This window comes from Spinacia oleracea, chromosome 6 (genome assembly GCF_020520425.1).
Source record: "Spinacia oleracea cultivar Varoflay chromosome 6, BTI_SOV_V1, whole genome shotgun sequence".
In the NCBI taxonomy this organism is placed as follows: Eukaryota; Viridiplantae; Streptophyta; class Magnoliopsida; order Caryophyllales; family Amaranthaceae; genus Spinacia; species Spinacia oleracea.
Window position 1 is genome coordinate 99,438,885 of NC_079492.1, and position 21,570 is coordinate 99,460,454.

General features: G+C 37.3%; 2 long non-coding RNA genes across 2 annotated transcripts; both read right to left on the minus strand.

The window, feature by feature from the left end:
- Nucleotides 1-11,445: 11,445 nt before the first annotated feature.
- LOC130462388 (uncharacterized) lies at nucleotides 11,446-12,929 on the minus strand. The gene is made up of 3 exons (XR_008922479.1): nucleotides 12,782-12,929; nucleotides 12,383-12,668; nucleotides 11,446-11,725 (listed from the first exon to the last, which is right to left on the minus strand). It is a non-coding gene; the product is annotated as an uncharacterized lncRNA (long non-coding RNA).
- Nucleotides 12,930-14,178: 1,249 nt separating this feature from the next.
- On the minus strand, nucleotides 14,179-15,511 carry LOC130462456 (uncharacterized). The gene is made up of 4 exons (XR_008922690.1): nucleotides 15,302-15,511; nucleotides 15,126-15,197; nucleotides 14,487-14,650; nucleotides 14,179-14,374 (listed from the first exon to the last, which is right to left on the minus strand). It is a non-coding gene; the product is annotated as an uncharacterized lncRNA (long non-coding RNA).
- Nucleotides 15,512-21,570: the final 6,059 nt, after the last annotated feature.

Sequence of the window (21,570 nt, forward strand, 5' to 3'; positions counted from 1 at the left end):
ATTCAAAACGATCTAATCGTAACGCAAACACCCTACGCATTGCACGCCCATGGGCCGCACGCATACAGCCATTGCTGGCCATATGCGCGCAGCTCATGCGCTCGTCGTATAGCTGCTGCTCTACCAATCGCAAGCCATCGCACGCTGTGGTGCTCGCTGCGCGCGCGCCAGCGCTCGTCGCACGCGAGCCATCGCTCGCAGTGCGCGCTCGCCAGCGCTCGCTGTGCGCGCGAGCCATCGCTCGCTGTGCGCGCGAGCCATCGCTCGCTGTGCGCGCGAGCCATCGCTCGCTGTGCGCGCGAGCCATCGCTCGCTGTGCGCGCGACATCGCTCGCTAGGCGCGCGACATCGCTCGCTGTGCGCGCGAGCAACGCTGGGCGCAGCGCTCGTGGCACGCGAGCTTGCGCTCGCTGCGCGCGAGGCTGCGCGCACTTGCGCGAGGCAGTGCGCGTTGTGGCGCAGCTCGCTTGCTGCCCACACGCGACTGCCTTGGCTTGCGTTTCGCCCATGCCCATTTGTTCATAGCTCGTGGCACACGACACAAGGCAGGGCTGCTGCCTTGTGCTCGTGCACTACGCCCTTGCTCATTGCATTCGTGCCGCACGGGCGACGAGCTCCCTTGCTCGTCGTCGCATGCCCGCACTATACAACACCCCTTAAGGGTAACACGAAGCGTCCATTGCTTTGTGCGTGCAAGTTTTATGAACGAATCGCATAAAAATTTAAAATTTATATTTAAAATTAATGACAAATTAATAAATAATATTAATTTCATAATTTTAGGTCGAAAAATCGAAAATTTATTATTCAATTGATTTCCGATTTACATGGATTCAAGTCTAGGTCATAAAAATTTAAAATTTATCATAAATTTACAATTTTTATGGTGGTTTTTAATCATAGGTTTCTAATTAAATGGTGGTTTTTAATCATAGGTTTCTAATTTATCATAAATTTACAATTTCCTGGGTTCGGCAGAAAAAGACTATTTTTGTCAAAATTTTAGAATGCCTTTTACATGCGGAATTGACACAAAAATCACTCGATTTGGATGAGTAACGAAGAAACTGCCGAAAAACTGCGTACGTATAATTAAATAAACGCAATTTGCAATTAATTAACAATTACGAAAATTAATCACCCCTTTAATTCTTGCAAATTTGTAATATTTAACCATGTTTATGCAAATTAGATTATGAAAATAATAAGGGGCTCGTGATACCACTGTTAGGTTATGATACATATGATATTACATAAATCATGCGGAAACAACCATTAACCCAGGAATACATATTATTTACACATAATCATATAGCATAATTTAGATGCATACTCTTTGTTGCGTGCCTTCCCTAGCTGCGCCCGAACCGAACAAGAACAAGTCTTTAGGACTCCAAGCGTCGTCCCTCCGTAGATAGTCCACAGCACGTCCGGATCCGCCTTAAGATTGACCAACTAGAATCGCCCTTAAGGTACTAGAATTTTCAGCACTTTTGAGCAAGATGTGTGATTGAATTTTTCTCTCAAAAACTCACTTTGAATACTTTTTAAACTCGTTATAAATTGTGAACCCAGGCCACATATTTATAGGGGTATGGAAAGGGAATTGGAATCCTATTCAGATACAAATTAATTAAACCTAGAATCCTACAAGAACTCTAATTAATTAATTTATCTAATAGAATTAGGAATTTAATCATTAACCGAACTCTGCATGTTTTAGGAATCGTGCATGAACACAAACACTCACGCACACACACACGGTAGCCACGATGGGCCGCCCATGCGCGTGCGTGTGAGCAGCAGCCCACGCAGCGAGGCCTACGCGAGCTACAAGCCCACGTAGCTCCTGCGCGCGCTGCGCGCGCTGTGGGCGCTGCCTCGGCCTGCTGGGCCTGGCCTTGCGCTGGGCCTGGCCTTGCACTGGGCCTGGCGTGGCCTTGGCTGTTCGTGTGGCGCGCTTGGCTTGCTGGGCGATGGCCTGGCTTCGTGCTGGGCCCTCGTCCGGCAGGCCTCGTCCGATGCTTATTCGTACGATACGCTTCCGATTAAATTTCCGATTCCAGAATTCATTTCCGATATGAACAATATTTAATATTTCCGATTCCGGAATTAATTTCCGTTTCGAACAAATATTTAATATTTCCGTTTCCGGAATTTTTTTTCGATTCCGATAATATTTCCGATTCTGACAATATTTCCGTTTCCGGCAATATTTCCGATTCTGGCAATATTTCCATTTCCGATAATATTTTCCGATACGTACCATGTTTCCGTTTCCGGCAACATCTACGACTTGGATAATATTTATATTTCCGATACGATCCATATTTCCGTTTCCGGCAATATCATCGTTTCCGTAGTATTCATTTCTTGCCTGTGACGATCTCAGCTCCCACTGAAACCAAGATCCGTCAATTCCGAATATCCATAGATGGAGTATCTAATGCCATTAAATACTTGATCCGTTTACGTACTATTTGTGTGACCCTACGGGTTCAGTCAAGAGTAAGCTGTGGATTAATATCATTAATTCCACTTGAACTGAAGCGGCCTCTAGCTAGGCATTCAGCTCACTTGATCTCACTGAATTATTAACTTGTTAATTAATACTGAACCGCATTTATTAGACTTATCATAGAATGCATACTTGGACCAAGGGCATTATTTCCTTCAATGCTGCCCCTGCGCTGCGTGTTGTGCGTCGCGTGTGTGCTGGACGTCGCATGACTCGCGCCTTGCTTCGTCACAGCCCCGCAAGCAATGTCGCCTGCCCCTTCCCTCTCCCAGCGCGCACGAGGCACGCAGCGTACCTGCTGCTGCCCGTGTTGCATGCGACTCGGCCTAAGCACAGCAGCCCGTATGGCTCGACGAGCCATACGTCCACCATACTTGTGTTCGTGCTTGGTTCATGATACGGACCAATTTAATTAAAATTAAATTTAATTTCACGAACTTGCATTAATTTTATTTTTCAAAAAGTAACGATTTTTATTTTCGAAAAACAACGATTTTTAACGATTTAATAAATTCCAACGACAATCCAATTTCGTAAAATTATTAAATCAAGGGCTAACAATATTCAAACTTTTAAGAACAAACGAATCAACATTTAAAGTTTGAACTTTTAATTAACAAAATCCGAATCTTTAAATCGTTCATAAACAATTAAATTTCAGATTTTTGATAATTTGGTTTAAGTGCGATTAAAATTAACGAAACCATTCAAAATTTTAATCCAATAATTTAAAATTAGCCACTGATCCATGAAATTATATCCCCTTTCCCAATTAACACTACAAGAATTTGTATCTTTAACGACAACCTAATTACGACGGGTCAAAAATCCCGTCGCAAAAGCCTTTTGCGACGGGGCTAACAACCAAACAATGACGGGAATAACCGTCGCAAATGTCTTTTACGACGGGTTTACGACGGATTTACGACGGGATTTTCTATTAATGACGGCCCCCTTTTATGACGGGTTCGCGACAGGAAATCCCGTCGTTAATCAACGATTATTGGCTTTTTGCGACGGGATTTCCCGTCGTTAATATTACATTTTCTTGTAGTGTAACCTAATTATTAAACCAAAATTAATTAAAATTCAATTAGGGTTTCAAATTTTACGAATTGGGGAAAGGCAAAATTAGGGTTTATACTTATCGGAAAAATCTTAAAATTTTTACAATAGATCAAGAATATACCCAGCAAGAATGTGTCAAAATTTCAAGCAATTGCGAGTAGTATAGGTCGACCTTTTAATTGAATTACTGTCCGACACTTTTAATTTTTAATGAAAAATTAACAAAACGCCCAAAAAAGACACTTCGAGGCCTGTTTTTGCAATTCCGTTCGCATGAGTTGATCTTAGAAAATCGTTTTCAATCAAATTAGGGTTTTAAAACTCGAAAACACGAACATTTTTTTATTTCGGACCTGATTATTACGCAATTCATCCAATAATTCGTAAAAATTCCGAAAAATCAACAAAAATTCCAAATTTTTCGACAGATGCAAAAACAATAATAATCATGCTAATTCATGCTTTGAATACATAAGGCTCATGATACCACTGTAGGGGAATACAGTTAAACATAATAACATGCGCGGAACAATCCCCAAAGCCAGGAAACATGTATAAAGCACAGATTAAGCAAACTTACATTCGAAGCGTGTTTTCCACAATAATCTGTCAACAAACACGAACAAAGAACTCCACTTGTTGTTCCTCTACTTGGTTCACCGACACGTTCAGATCCGTCTTGATTATCGTAGCTTAGACAATTGATCAAGATACTTTGCCTTTTAGGATGAACACACTATGGAGGCACAGAGAGAATTAGGGTTCTCCGTTTTCTCCTAGGGTTGTGTGTATTGTGTTATGATTGTGCTAAGTTGGAAAATAGGTTATAAGGTTATTTAAATAACCTTACTAACCGACCAAGCCAAGAGGCAAGGCCGGCTATCAAGCTTGCACGCCAAGTCACACGGACACGCACAGCGAAGGGCCGTGGGCCGCGCTGCTGCTTGTGTCGTGGTCTCGGCCCGCTCGCACGTGCACAGCCCTCACCTCTTGGGCCTCGCTACTGCCGCGCTTTGCTTGCTCGCCTATGCGCGTGCCCATGGGCCTTGAGTGCTACGTGCACTCGGCTCGTGGGCCGCTCCTCGTATTCGCGATTAAATATATTTCCGATATATTTATTTATCGTTTCGTATACGACGAATCACCGTCGTACGATATGATTTATTCGTCTCGCCTAGCTTACGAATATTCGCGATACGATACACGATTCCGATGCAAGGTCGTATCGTATAATACGTTTCCAACTTAAATCCCGAAAAGCTATTAAATGAATTTCCGATTCATTTAATCCGGTGATCTGTTACATGTCATTGGCGTGACCTTGTAGGTTCAGTCAAGAGTAAGTTGTGAGTTAAATATCCATTAGAACTCACTGATCGGAAGCATTGCTCCAGCTAGCTGTTCCGATCACTTGATATCACTGAATTTATTGTTCGCAATTAATCTGAACCTTGGTATTAGACTTAATGCACCTTGGGTGAAGGACATATTTCCTTCACGAATTATGTAGTAGAGCCTCGTGTACGTGGTTCGCGTTTGATGAGGCGTGAGCCTACGCACCTGGCCGCTCGGGCTGCTGGTGGTGCCTCTACTTCACAGGTGGCGGCGGCTACCGGAGAGGACGAGTCGGATCCTGAGGAGGAGCCCGCTTGGTTGGGTCCTCTGGAGTTCGATGGGGTGGACTTGCACTACGATCCGGGGCACCATGTGGTGTCGCGAGTCTAGACAGGTAGGGCGGTAACATATACCTTTTGTCGGCGCTATGGTGGGTCCATTTTTCCCGTCCATTTGGACAAGCTAGATAGGAGGACGCGGAGGGCAGTGGAGGCTTGCCCTTTTTATTAGACCGTGCTTGTCATGAGGTAGGTGGTGCGCTCTAATGCATCTAGGCGATTCCTGCGCCTGATCATGGAGTGGTGGTGGGATACCACCAACACTTTCCACTTCCCTTGGGGTGAGATGACTATACTTCCCTTACCGTTTTTTCCTTCACAAGTACCTCGATCTTTCTCCCGGGGGATGGGGAGTTGCCTTCGGAGAGTGTAGTCACAGAGTCCATCGGTGCGGAGCTTACTGCTGAGGTGAAGAAGTATGGGGGGTAGGAGATGCCTTACTTCCTGTTGGCGACAGTTTTGACGGAGGGTCGCCCTTTCGATGATTTTGCAGAGTTGTATGCCTGTATATTTTATCTACTATTTCTGAGTTCAACTATCTTGTTGAACCAATCTGAGAGGGTTGACCACTAGTTGATTTTGTTATTGCGGGATCTTTCCGCGATGGGTTCGTTTTGCTTGGGCTAGCCAGCTTATGCGAACTTGATCATTAATATGAGTGTGGCTGCGAGAGTTCTTGACAGCCTCAATAGGAAGATAACTTCCATTTCCATTTGAAGGAAGTAATGCCCTTGGTCCAAGTTTGAATTTAATGTATTTATTGCTAAGTCGAATAAATGCGGTTCAGTATTAATATACAATTTAACAATTCAATGAGATTAAGTGATCTGAATGTCTAGCTAGAGGCCGCTTCAGTTCAAGTGGAATTAATAATATTAATCCACAGCTTACTCTTGACTGAACCCGTAGGGTCACACAAATAGTGTGTAAACGGATCAAGTATTTAAGTGAATATAATTGATGAGCAACATTTATGTCGCTCTTAGCCTAGGATTTCATTTCATTTTATTAGGATTTACTTAGTTTTATCATTTTTAGTTCGTTTATCGCGTTTTGCATTAAGCGTAACATTATCTCGTCTTGCGTATATTTTAGTCGTTTTTGCTCTAAACGTGACTTTTATGCTCATTTTGACAAGCGTAGGGTCCTTTGGAGTATTAACATGTTAAGTAATGTGAATTTAAGCTTAGACGACAATTGAAATGATTTACTATTTGTAAAAATGTGATACAAATTAATAATGTGCTTTCCGAATTAATAAAGTGCTATCCGAATTGTCGATGTGCTTTACGATTTTATAATGTGCTAGGCTATTTTCTAATGAGCTATACGAGCTCCGCCCAGTCAATCCCTTTGATTGGCAAGGTAAGCATATCAAGTGGTATTTTCGTAAATAAATTGTCAAAATATACAATCTAAATATTTACATATACAATCTCTTTTTATATTAGAATTATTTTCTTTTATTTTTATTTTTCTTGAAATATCAAATATGTTGTACATTGCAATCTTTAGATTGTATATTTTTCATTATATTTACGAAAATGCCACTTGATATGCCAATCAAGGGGATTATTTTGAAATTTCTCTAAGATATACGATGTTGTTTGCATGAAGTGACGAAGCATCACAACCCCACTACACGAGCCATAGCACAGAAGCAGCGACCAAGCAACAATGCAGCCATGGCAGCCTTGTACGCCCACGCGCAAGGGCTGTGCGCCCAAACAGGTCGTACGCCCACACCTGAACTCATCGCGCCCGCACACTCACCATTCTTGCACTTGAAAAGTTCCTGCTTTGGAGTTAGAATTTGGACTTCCCGTGCAGTGCGCCCGCACCGCCGGCCGCCGCGCCCGCACTGGCCACCGCGGCAGACATATTTAAAGCAGCAGCGCTGCGATTTTGAGGGGGTTCGATATTAGATTTTTCAGAGCTGAGTCGAGCAGCGGCGATTTAGGATAGAGAATAGCGATAGATTACATCAATTAGAAACTAGATTCGTAGCCTAGAATTTGAATTTCGTTTTCCAGATTTTGATTTCTTCTTCGCGTTTTCGTTCATAATTTCTGCTGTTTTCGTTTTTTTCTCTTTTTGGTTCGAGCAATAGAACAGCAGCAACAATATTGAGAGATCGATAGCAGCTAGCAACTGGATTTAGTAGTTCAGATTTTCTATTCTTATCTATTTTCAAACATAATTTTCAGTTTCTCTTTCTCTTTTAGTTTGAGTTTTGTCTTGTTGTGAAACATAGAGATAAGAGGGGAGAAATTGAGGGAGACCACTGTTCCTTTTATTCCATAAACAATGGGGTATATATACATACAATAGAATAATGTTTGTTTGGAGAATAATAAATCCTAAGATCTAGAATATTCTGAAAATATACTAGGGGTATAATGGGCATCCACATAATATTCATAACACTCCCCCTGGATGTCCATTATTGAAGATTATGCCTCGTTAAAACCTTACTAGGAAAACCCTGTGAGATAAAAACCTAGTGAAGGAAAAAGAGTATATCATTCTTCATAATAAGCTTGAGATGTTGTCTCATTAAAAACCTTACCAGGAAAACCCAGTGGGACAAAACCTTGGTTAAGGGAAAAAGAGTGCAACGCGTATTTCTCCCCCTGATAAATACATCATTTGAGATCTTCTGGTGCTATCAATCCAATATTGTTGAGTAGCTTCTCAAATGTAGTAGCATGGAGTTCCTTGAAAATTGATTCTCCAAATTTTAACTTGAAATCTCCAATTCTCCACTTGAACAGATGAAGTGAACATCTTTATCACCAATGCTTTGTAAATAATACTTGTAAGATCATTTTCTTTTCTCTATCTCATTCGATACGGGTTTTTTTTTTAGTTTCTCGATGCATAATACTTTAGCTTCACCTTAGATAGTTACATTTTCTTGTACAAAACTTATCCATACATATTGGACGTATATACCTTCTTCTGGAGGTCATAAATGGTAGTTTTCAATCAATAATGGTCAAACTTTCTTTGGTCATGAAAATACATGATAAATAACAATATCATCGTCCAACTTGGAGGTATAATATAGCTAATAATGTTATTTATACTATGGTTCTTCTGGACCATAAAATAAAATCCATCATAAGGATATTACATACTTTTATCTTATATTTTAAAATGATTTATATTTGTACAAGAATTCTTCTTTGAATAATTGAGTATGTGTATTTCATAACTCTTACGTATTCAAACTTCAGGTTGAATTATCATTTCAAAAACACTCTTTTAAAGTTTTGATAACTTCTCATCAATGTTGTGATATTCATATGCAAAATCTCAGGGCTAGATGTTTAAGAACATCATGTATAAGTTCTTCAGGAACTTTTCTTATTTGCATGATTCATAACATACTATTAAATCAATATTATATTTCTTTTCAACTACTAGCCCAATGAAGCAAGAATCTCATCTTATAAATTTCCATAAAGTTGCAAATCCGTCTTACCATTATATGGATTCATATTTCATATACGACATCATAATAGTTTTGAAAGATGTTATATGAAATTATAACTAGATAATTCTATATCATATCATGATAAAACATAAAACAAACTAAATGTATGATAAATGATGCATTTACCTATTAACTACATATGTATATGAATGTAGGACTCAAATGCAAAACACTGTTTTGTGTGGATATTTCAAATCCATAACTTGTTGGACTTCAGGCCCATGAGCTCATTTGATCATTATAGTTATGTCTACATCGAAACAGACATACATTTACGATCCCCTATTAAAAATCCATTATTTCTCGCATATGCATTATATTTCGGTTCCATCATCTACCGGTATCATCAAAATTCTTCAACATATATTTTTCATGCTATTCATCAATGATATCTGAATACTTATTCAATAGGTACCATTCATTTTTTCTCACGGGCCATCTATTATTTTTCAAATATCGATACCACTTCAAGGGTATTTCATACACTATATAATTAATAGTGTTTTCTTTATTTTAAAAAATATCATCAACTGCATTATCTTGCCATCAATTTCATATAATCAATATGTTGGAACCGTATATATAATCTACACTTCAGGTGTAGAGATTTAAATAAATATTGGCAAGATATATATTTCTCAACACTTACTATATGTATCATCGAGCACTATGACTATCATACACCTTTATTCCTTTGAACATATAACAATTTAACACAATCAAGTCATAGATATTTATGTCCAAACATACTTTGAGGACATAAAGCTGGCATGTACACTTACTCATATGGGGATCAATTTATTATCTTTCAATTTTGCCAACTTATTCTTGCTCGTCTCCCCCTAAGTTGGGAAAATATTTTCAATATGTTACGGGGCATAAAAAAATTTCACCAACTAAATATTAAACTTTTCAACCTGTATTTTGATAAATATTACATACTTTTGTTCTCTTCTAGAGATCAACATTGATTATGGGGAGTAGATATAATATGCAGTTGTTTTCTTCATATTTGCTCTTTTCGTGCTGACGTATGATTACCCCGATCAAGAGATTTATGATGCTTATTTATGATACTTAAATCAATCACAAAATACTTGTAAACTTATTGGTGATCTTCAAGTCACCTACTATCATTCTGGTGAACTTCAAATCACCTATCACTATAAAAAATTTCAAAATCATTAATATCTCTTGTATTTATTTTCTCAATCGATTCATTATAACTATTCGATTGAAATACAACTCAACCTCATCATTTTGTCCTGCCTTTGAATATATACACAAATATGAGGGAGTGTCAGCACATAAAATTTTATTTGATAAGAATTTTCAAATTCTCATGACGGGTGTTCTTAACCCCGGATGGCCTGGATTATCACATCATGCGTATATAATATCATATAAAATATTTCATTCAATAACTTCTTGTTATCTTCTCAAAGTGATCATTGTAATTATAGAATACTATAATTTGAACATATTGTGATGTGATATAACGACACAAACTGGTGTCTCAATTATAACGGCAAGACAATATAAAATAAAAATTATGGAAGATAGCATGTCCTCTTCAAGAGTATCCATTACAACTTTGGTACATATCACAAAAATATACATCTTCAGAGTGTAGTATAGTACTCATGCTCATAGAGCGAGTCAATAAGACATGATCAAATATTTGTACCAAGTTTATATACTACTAATTTTATTATGTTGAGAGCTATTTCCCACTAATCCTTGCATGTATTCATGTATAAATTTGGTTTGGAGAGTCCTACAATGTTTACTAGACATATGTTTTCATACACCATGTTTATCTATAATTTATTCCCTTTTGATGGGTGCTAATAAAGCTCAACAAGATGCTTTGGTGTAATGGGCCAAACATTTGTTCATTTTTCCTCTGCAACCAACCAACTTTCACATGCTTTTCATCATTTACAATCTCACTTCTGGTGTGTATATGTGTATTTTGAAATTATATTTGTACTCATTTATTCACCCATGATTATACTATATCTTACTTTCATATCCTCGATCATCACTATTGACATTAACTTCACTATCTTTAGTCATACAATTTCTCATTCACTTTTGGGAATGGTTTACCTAATTGAACGTGATCATAATACTTTTCTTCAGGATTTCGTAATTGTCTCATCCACCAAAAAGACAATATATAACTATTTAAAAACACTCTTAAATCTCTCTCAAAAATATCGTGTCTGCAGGACCACACTATTTCATGAAAGAAATGTAGGGTATCATGACAACAAGATTAAGAAACTATTATAGTTTTCTAAGTCATATTTTCTTGTACTTCTCCAAAAGGTCTGCGGGCCTTTAATGGTCAAAAGTCTAAACTTAAGTCGTGAACCTATTTTGACTTGTAAACAACAGTCAATGGTATATTCGCATGTCAACATATAACACCCTTGATAAATAATTTTCTTCAAGGAAAAGAAAATCCCACATATTCGTTGTTTTAAATATTACTAGTCTTATATGCACGCGATGCGTGCGAATATAAAAAAATATATTTGACCCCTTAAGCGTATACTGTAAAATCAAGATCAAATCATCAATTTTAAAAAATAACACAAAAATTTCATAATTCTTTGTTTTATCTTAAACGAATTACATAATCGGAAGAAAAAAAAGAATCTGATAACATAAATCGAGGGCTGAACTTTACAATGGCAACCCCTCCTACTAAATTCCCGAGTACTCCCCCAACTGAAGTAGCCATCAAAACAAATGACTGAAGCTCCCCTGAGGAAGATGATTGCTCTTTCTTTAAATAAGTAGGTTGTTTACTAATCTCGGAAACCATAGAATCATTAGCAACCTCAGCTATAGAGGCACCTAAGTTGCTCAGAAGAAGATAGAAAGTTATGGTGATGATTGAGATGCCTGATGAATAAAATATTGCCACTGGTAACCATGCGAGAATCTGCAGAATAGCTGCATCCAAAAACGTAAACAGTTAACAAATTTATAATGCAGCATTACAGCAGGGATTGTAAACCAAACGAATGATGAAATCAGTGTCGCCGTTCAAAATACTGTAACAATCAGTTGCATAAAAATTGATCATTGAAATAAATGCGACACATATCTATTCCCTCATGGCCTCCTTCCTCAACAAAAGAATAAAATTTTCTCTCATAAGAACACAAATAATTAAACAAACATCCATTTTCCATCTAACTTTTGACATGAAATTCAACTTTCGCAGTAATTCGAAAAACCAATATCCCAAACCATTAACATGCCTTTAAGTGTAAATTTTAGCTACCTTTGTTTGTAAATCCCGTCTACATCAATTTCCTCTCTACTATACACCCAATAGGATAGAATGCCACAAAGTAATAACAGTTATGACCACCAGTCGAAAATTCAAAATCTCCCATCTGCATTTCAGTGCCCAGAAAATAAAATACTCAAATGTTCTCAATAAATTCAACAAAACAATCAAGTAACAAAATTATCAGAAAAATAAATATTGAGCAGCTGAACAGTATCATCAAATTACCCACCTCGATAAAACAAAACATCAAACAGTTGAACAATTAATTAATCAAATTCAAAGCAGAAATTAAATTGAAGGGAATGGAGTACCCAAGCAGCTGAATTTGAGATAGAGGTGAAGACGAAATGATGATCAGGATTAATGGTGAGTTCAGCATGGATGAATAAAAGGATGGATTGTTTGATTGAATCAAGTCTGGTGATGGGTCATTCATTTGGTCCGGTGTTCTTCATTTCTGACACAATTTCTGTGTTAACGTCAATGCAAAAGTGTATCTTCTTTATAGTACGGAGTTGGCTTCAATTTGTACTTTGCTCCGCCGCTTCCCCCTCCGCCTCCACTGCCGCTGCTTGAATTTTCAGCAGCCAGCAATATCTAATGAAACCATACAAACTTGTCTAAGTTAACATTAGCAGTTATTATGCACAAATCTAATCAGAAAGAGTAAGTTAAGTCATTCGACATAGTTATAGCAACAGAATAGATACCTTTGAACGCCTATGTTTCTTCTGAGCATCTCCGCTCTTAGGATCATGATCAGGACTAATAAAATCAAGGAGATCCAATCACTGTCAAATGAACCAGGTTTAAATTAGTCACTACCTTAATACCTTGTTTAATTGACAGACACACTGGTTTATAGATTATCAAAGATGAATCTTATTCATAAGTTGCATCAATGTAAATCTGCTGTTGGAGAAACAAAGTAGTCTCAGCCTAAGTGCTAAGACCCATCCAATAAGCCAATCAATCATCCAAAAATCAAACTACTGCAAACCACATATCAGATTACTCCATGTTTGACGATAATAAGAAATCGTAGATATCCATTAAATTCCAAAAATTTTCATAAAACAACAAATTTATGGATCATACTTTAAATCCTGGAAGTTTCCCAAATTCTCAGGCAAATTTTATCAAATTCTATCTCAATTACCCATCAAAACCCAAAATAAATTCTACAAAACAAAATTTAATACACATAAAAATACACATACACAAAAAACCAATTAATTTCTACATTTGGATCATGGTTTTATCTGATCAGAAACATTAAATCCTACAAAATTTCCAATTTTCAGACAAAATATATCAACTTCCATCTAAATTACCAACCAAAGAACAACATTTATTTTGCAGAACAAACATTACAAACATGCTTTGATTCCCAATATTTATTTTGCAGAAAAAACATTACAAACATGCTTTGATTCCCTTTCAGATTCCCAATATTCTACACCCAATAACACACATTTTGTCGCATTTTACTATCATGCTGGGGTTTTCTTTCATTACCCATTAGATTTCCCCTTTCAACTGTATACCTTTGCTTTGATTCTTCTCTTTTCCCCATTTATAAAAAATAATAATATAAATAACTCCAACTAAAATTAAACCTTCAAAAAATCTAAAGCTCCAGAAAAGAAAATACCCAGTTTTGGCGAAACCTGTGAAGAACCGGGAGGACAGGAGGTTCTGACACTGAATCCAACACCCCGTTTCTACTTTTTGCTCTGTAAAAAAAAACATAACAAATTTTTATCAGCAATTACACAAATCCCATAAACTCAAATTTCTTAATTTCCCCCCAAAGTTCATCTTCTTTGATAATATATCAAAATTATACTATAAATGGAGGAAACTAAAACCAAAATCCGATGAAACAACTAACCTCAGACAGCAGGCAATATCAAGTTCCATGCGCTGAGAAAATAAGAATTTAAATGTATGTCCTTCTGTTCCCTCACACATAAAATGAAGCTGAAATTACATACATGACGATTACGAAGCACATGGACAGTTTGGGAAGCAAGCCAATACACTCCCAAAGAGTGCTCAAATCTGGAATGAACAGCCTAGGAAACACCTATGACCTGCACCTGAAACCAAAATAATTTTTGTTTAATAAATGTAGTAGAGACTTTGGATTTTACAATTCATCAAAGAAACATGTCTTAAAGAAGGTGATGAGGATCAAACTTGTCATATAAGAATCAATTCCCTTCTTCCCCTATCTTCACTTGTTTGTAGACATCAAGCAATTGCTCAATCACCTTCCCATATACGCTTTCATGAAGCAGCTAAGAAAATAGAAAAGGAAAAGAAAAACAGAGGAGCGTGCGTGAGTGTCTCTTACATACTACTCTTGTGAACTGAAACCTGTCATTCAATAAACAAATACCATGTAATTACCAGCCTACGGCAGGTTGTACAGCTCTGACCAGCTGTACCAACAGCCGCAAAGACAACAGAACGAATAACCAGCTTAATGTCAGCATCATCCATGACAATTATGGCATTATTTCCACTCAATTCAAGCAAGCATTTTCCAAATCTTTCAGACTGGACAACTCTTTCTGCAAAATATGGACAAATCTCAAAAAGTTAACTTTCCAATCATCAAAGTTTCACAAATTAATCACCAAATTCAACATCAATATAACATAATTACTCACTGTAATAAACAATCCAATGAATAACAACATGAGAAGACTAAAATCCTTTTGAATTTTCAGGTCAATTAAACTTCCACACATCAAAAGCAACCATTTCAAGAGAAACCCAAATCAAGCCGTTTCCAAAAATTTCGTTCACAAACCAATTCAATTAAATTCCAAACATAATTAACGTGATACAATGGCATCAAAAACCGTAATTAGTCATCAAAATGAAGTAAATAGTGAAGGAAAAACAACTTACGCAAGATTAAATCCCAAATATTACAAATTTGAAATCGATCTTCAATCATTGGAGCTGGAACAAATTAAACCCCCAAATATTACAAATTTGAAATCGAAAGATTTAAGAAATGAAAGAAACTGAGTGATTTACCTGAGAGAGAGAAAGAGCGTGATTTGGAACTCGATTTCTTCCCCAAATCTTAAAAAATTGAAATCGAAAGAACTGAAAATTGAAAAAAAAATTGGAAAAAACACATCAAATCAACAAAATATCCAGAATCAATTCGAGAAAAAAATGAAAATTTGAACAAATTGTTGAAATCTTACCCGGATCTCCAGAAGATCAGACGCTGATGGTGATGGAGACGGCGAGAGGCGGATCACCATTGTTTAGAATAGAGAATGGGGTATGGGGAAGAGGATGGGAGGAAGAAGATCGAAGAGGAAGGAGAGAGAAAACGGGAGGGAAGAAGGAGGGTTAGGGATGCCGAAGTGTCGAAGACCTAGGAGAGAGAAAGAGAGTTATGGAGGGTTTAAGGATTCCCGTATTTTACAGGAAAGGTTCGAAATTAAAAAATTTGAGGGTATTTTGGTATTTCACATGGGGGACACGAAAAGTTATTTTACTATTTTAACCTCAGCTGTTCCTTTATATAATAGAGATATAGTAAATTATTATAAATTCTTTCAATTTCCCTAATTTTGTTCTTCAATTTTGGGCCAATTTCGATTATCAATGGTAAAATTCTTGCTCTCCTCTTTAATTGATTCCTTAATGCTTTAATTGCTTGATTAGTTTAGTTTATACTTTGATTTCATTGTTTGATTTTAGATTGAACATTTTGAATGAATTTTGTTGGATTTTGGCTTTGAATTTTCATGTTTGATTTAGTTGATTGAATTAGTTAGATTTGATTAATTAGTTTCATGATTAGGGTTCGTTTTAGTTTAATCTTAGTTTTAATCATGCTATTTGAATAGTCATAATATAAAGATTAAGGTTGAAGCTTTGTATGTAGAATTGGGGATTTTGGAGATTATTTTTGGATTGATTTTGTGATTAAATTGATTAATTGATGTTTGATTCCATGTCTAGTTGGTTTAGCATTAGTTAACCTAAATTGCTAGAATATTGGAGTGTTTGGTTTTGAATGGGCGCGAGAGCGTGATTCATTGCTTGCATTACTTTGGCTTGATCGTTCGTTCATAATTTCCTCTTAGTGTCTTGATTGTAGTAAGAGCTAGATTAGGATTAGTTGAGTAGTGCTTGTTGAAGCCACAAATTGGTCATTACATTCATTCATTAGTCATTGCATGTCATGAGCATTTAGGATCTTTGGAAATCCCAATTCAAATTCCATTGCTAATTCCAGAAATCTCTAGAGTCTCTTTACTTGCCAATGTTTCATACATTTTGATTTCAATAGCTTCATAGTTACATACATGTATACTTTTCCGCTTGAGCTAGCTTGTGAACGCAATTAGTTTGAGAAATTGAAATATCCATTCTCTTGGGACGATCCTTATGCTTGCCACTATATTCAATATAGTTGGTTCTTTTAGGAGTTTATTGACTGAGTGGTGTTCGTCAACGACGCAAAAATCGCTTGTCAATAATACTCATTAAGTACTCTATTTATGGTCATTTGGAAATGATGGATCTTGGTTCTAGTGGGAGCTAAAATCATCAAAAGGCAAAGAAAGGAGTCTCCCTTCCGGTAATATCTTCATTTCCGGCAAATAAGGATGAAAAGCGTAAAAAAGAATAGTAATCCAGAAATAAAACCGGATTAAACTAGAAAAATTGCATTTTTTTTTCCACGCGTTTTTTTCTAGTTTAATCTGGTTTTATTTCCGGGTTAAACTCTTTTTTACGCTTATTTTCCTTATTTTGAGTTATTGCCAACTAAAACTCTGTTTTCAATCTTTTTTAGTTAGAATGCAACTAAAACTCCGTTTATTGCTTTTCTATCACTTTTAGGAGTTTAATTGGAATGCAACTAAAATTCTCCTCTTTCAATCTCTTTTGGGGATTGAGTTGGACTGCAACTTTGCCCCTGTAGACACCTAATTCGTGTCTCCCCTAATTGGATGTTGACGAAACCATTATTCTTGCTAGGTGGTTGGTGCAACTCCGTGCGGAAGTCCCAATTGTTAAGATATATTCTAAAATCCAATATCCAAAGTCCAAGTCCCGCGCCCGTTCCCATTTAGGAACTCGGTACAAAATTCAATTTCCATAATTCAAGTTCAAAATCCAAACACAATCTCACCCAATAGACCTCTCTATTGGTTTTATAAGGCCATTTCTAATCACAATGCCATTAAGCAATCCAAAAATGGGCGCCGACCCACAAAACCGAGCATGTCGGGCCACATCCCGTAAAACCGAGTCCAAATTCAAATCGTGAATACAAAAAGATGGTTTTTTAGCCCCAAACCTTTGCCTTAATCTCCAAGCAAAGCGCTAAAAACCAAATCGTACAAAAGGTACGATGCCAACTATCAAAAGGACGGTGTCATCGTCCTTTTTTGTCGGCTTCTGCCACACGTCAGTAGCGCTAGGCGCTACCTAGGCGCTAAGTGAAGGAAATAATGCCCTTGGTCCAAGTATGCATTCTATGTTAAGTCTAATAAATGCGGTTCAGTATTAATTAACAAGTTAATAATTCAGTGAGATCAAGTGAGCTGAATGCCTAGCTAGAGGCCGCTTCAGTTCAAATGAAATTAATGATATTAATCCACAGCTTACTCTTGACTGAACCCGTAGGGTCACACAAATAGTACGTAAACGGATCAAGTATTTAATGGCATTAAATAATCCAACTATGGATATTCGGAATCGACGGATCTTGGTTTCAGTGGGAGCTGAGATCGTCACAGGCAAGAAATGAATACTCCGGAAACGATGATATTGCCGGGAACGGAAATATGGATCGTATCGGAAATATAAATATTATCCAAGTCGTAGATGTTGCCGGAAACGGAAACATGGTACGTATCGGAAAATATTATCGGAAATAGAAATATTGCCGGAATCGGAAATATTGCCGGAAACGGAAATATTGTCTGAATCGGAAATATTATCGGAATCGGAAAATAATTCCGGAAACGGAAATATTAAATATTTGTTCGAAACGGAAATTAATTCCGGGATCGGAAATGTTAAATATTGTTCGTATCGGAAATGAATTCCGGATTCGGGAATTTAATCGCAAGCGTATCGTACGAATAAGCATCGGACGAGGCCTGCCGGACGAGGGCCCAGCACGAAGCCAGGCCATCGCCCAGCAAGCCAAGCGCGCCACACGAACAGCCAAGGCCACGCCAGGCCCAGCGCAAGGCCAGGCCCAGCAGGCCGTGGCAGCGCGCACAGCGCGCGCAGCGCGCGCAGCTGCGAGCAGTGGGCTGCGAGCATTGCTGCAGCTCGCGTGGGCTTGTAGCTCGCGTGGGCCGTGCGGCCGTGTGGGCTGTGCGCGGGCATGGCCTGCACGCTTGCGGGTCATGCTCGCGTAAGTGTTTGTGTTCGCATACGAAACCTAAAACGTGCAGAATTCGTTTAATGATTAAATTCCTAATTCTATTTGATAAATTAATTAAATAAGAGTTTTATTATACTTCTAATTAAATTAATTCGTATCCTAATAGGATTCCAATTCTCTTTCCATACCCCTATAAATATGTGGCCTGGGTTCACAATTTATAACGAGTTATTCAAGCATTCAAAGTGAGTTTTTGAGAGAAAAATTCAGTCACACATCTTGCTCAAAAGTGCCGAAAATTTATAGTACCTTAGGGGCGATTCTAGTTGGTCAATCTTAAGGCGGATCCGGACGTGCTGTGGACTATCTACGGAGGGACGACACTTTGAGTCCTAAAGACTTGTTCTTGTTCGGTTCGGGCGCAGCTAGGGAAGGCACGCAACAAAGAGTATGCATCTAAACTATGCTAAATGATTATGTGTAAATAATATGTATTCCTGGCTTAATGGTTGTTTCCGCATGCTTTATGAATTGTCATATGTATCATAACCTAACAGTGGTATCACGAGCCTCTTATTATTTTCATAATCTAAATTGCATAAACATGGTTAAATATTACAAATTTGCAAGAATTAAAAGGGGTGATTAATTTTCGTAATTGTTAATTAATTGCAAATTGCGTTTATTTAAGTATATGTACGCAGTTTTTCGGCAGTTTCTTCGTTACTCATCCAAATCGAGTGATTTTTGTGTCAATTCCGCATCTAAAAGGCATTCTAGTTTTTTTCTGCCGAACCCAGAATTCTCAAATTCGAAGCCTAACTATGACTTTTCGAAGGTTTTAGTTTTTCGAATGCAAAATTTCGTAAATTTAAGATGTTAAATTAAATATTTGCGATTCTTGTTGATAAATCTTGAATTTTTGATTGACCTACTGTATATGTTTAACAAGTTTGAATGCCTAGCCTTGTTAATTATGCAATCTAATTTGTAATTATGATTAATTTGTTGAAAATTAGAATAATTTAGAATTAGTTTGATTTTCATAATTAATTATAATTTAATTAGAAACCTATGATTAAAAACCACCATAAAAATTGTAAATTTATGATAAATTTTAAATTTTTATGACCTAGGCTTGAATCCATGATAATCGGAAATCAATTGAATAATAAATTTTCGATTTTTCGCCCTAAAATTATGAAATTAATATTAATTTATTAATTTGTCATTAATTTTAAATATAAATTTTAAATTTTTATGCGATTCGTTCATATAACTTGCACGCACAAAGCAATGGACGCTTCGTGTTACCCTTAAGGGGTGTTGTATAGTGCGGGCATGCGACGACGAGCAAGGGAGCTCGTCGCCCGTGCGGCACGAATGCAATGAGCAAGGGCATGCGCGCGAGGCTGCGCCCAGCGTCGATCGCGCGCAGCGAGCAATTGCTCGCGCACAGCGAGCGATGGCTCGCGCACAGCGAGCGATGGCTCGCGCACAGCGAGCGATGGCTCGCGTGCATCGAGCGCTGGAGCGCGCGCAGCAATTGCTGGCGAGCGCGCACAGAGAGCGATAGCTCGCGTGCATCGAGCGCTGGCGCGCGCGCAGCGAGCACCAACTTGTGCGATGGCTTGCGATGGGTAGATGCAGCAGCTATGCGACGAGCGCATGGGCTGCGCGCACATGGCCAGCGATGGCTGTGTGCGTGTGGCCCATGGGCGTGCGATGCGTAGGGTGTTTGCATTACGATTAGATCGTTTTGAATGTTTAATTTGAAATTTTCAGTTTACGTAATTTTAATTAATTTTAAAATTAATAATTTAAATTATTTTCTTGGATTTTAATTTTGAATATTGTAATTATAATAAATTTTATTTATTCTAATTATTTTATTAAAATTAAAATCATGAATTAATTTAAATACGACTGAAATCAAATTAAAATTTTTGGATTCAATTATAATATATATGGGCTTTAAATTTTAATTAAATTTGTATGTTTCCGGTTAGACTTGAAATACATTTTTATGTTTAAAATTAGTAAAGCATATGAATTTATTGGTTTAAGTGGGAGCGCTTTTTAGTCATAAACTCTTGATTAGGTCTACGAATCCTTAAGGTTAAAACAACTTGATTAGAATTAATAAGGACTGAATAATTGGTAGATTATTGGTGCCCTTGATTAATTGCTGCAAATGTTTACGTGATGCATAATGTGTTTTACTAACCAGCTATGTGGGCCATTCATGATAATGAATGGGTGAATGGTATATATTGTATATGTACTGTTTTGCAGGTTATGAAGTGACTAGTATGGCCCAAATAGGATAGAAAATATGGTCTGCGTACCATTAATTTGAATGTAATTGGTCTAAAGTACCAAAGTTGTTTTTTTAATTCAAATATGGTCTGCGTACCATCAAATAGTTGTAATTAGTTTTAATTATAGCTTATCCTATTTGAAGAAAATGGTGCCTCCCACGGAGATTTTCAGACGGACTTTGAAGTTAAAGCTTCAAGATGAAGTCGGGCCATACTAGATCACATTTATCTTATGCATGTTTTAAGTTATTTATTGCTTTTAAATATGTCTTAAAATGCATGAGATCAAAAGCTTGATTATGTTGCATGATTAAGGATTTTAGTTCACTTAAAATCTAACCAACATAGTAAGAGCCTTAAGTTCCAAACTTGAAAATTGAGTTAAAAGGTGCCATGCCAAAATATACACTTGCTTGGATATCCTTTACATCAATCTAGTAATAGTTTTCGCTCAGCGAGGTGTTACTTATTGGTCCTAAAGGGGCAAGGTACACAAATAATTGTGAGTACATGTTAGTTTTGGTGAAACTCAACGATATAAGTAAGGAGTCCTTTTATGTCGTGGCAAAATCGATAGGTTTACCTAATAAGTTCTTAGACGTACCTATCAACCAAGAATAGTTTCTAGACTATTAGCAAAAGGCTTTTGCTTACCTAAGATGTTTTAGGATTAAGTCGACAAACTGTGCTTAGTTCTTCAATGATTTTAGGATCTTGGAATCATTTTATTCACACCTGCCGGAACACATAATTCGAATAAAATGCTAATGACTTGTTTAAATTGCATGATTGC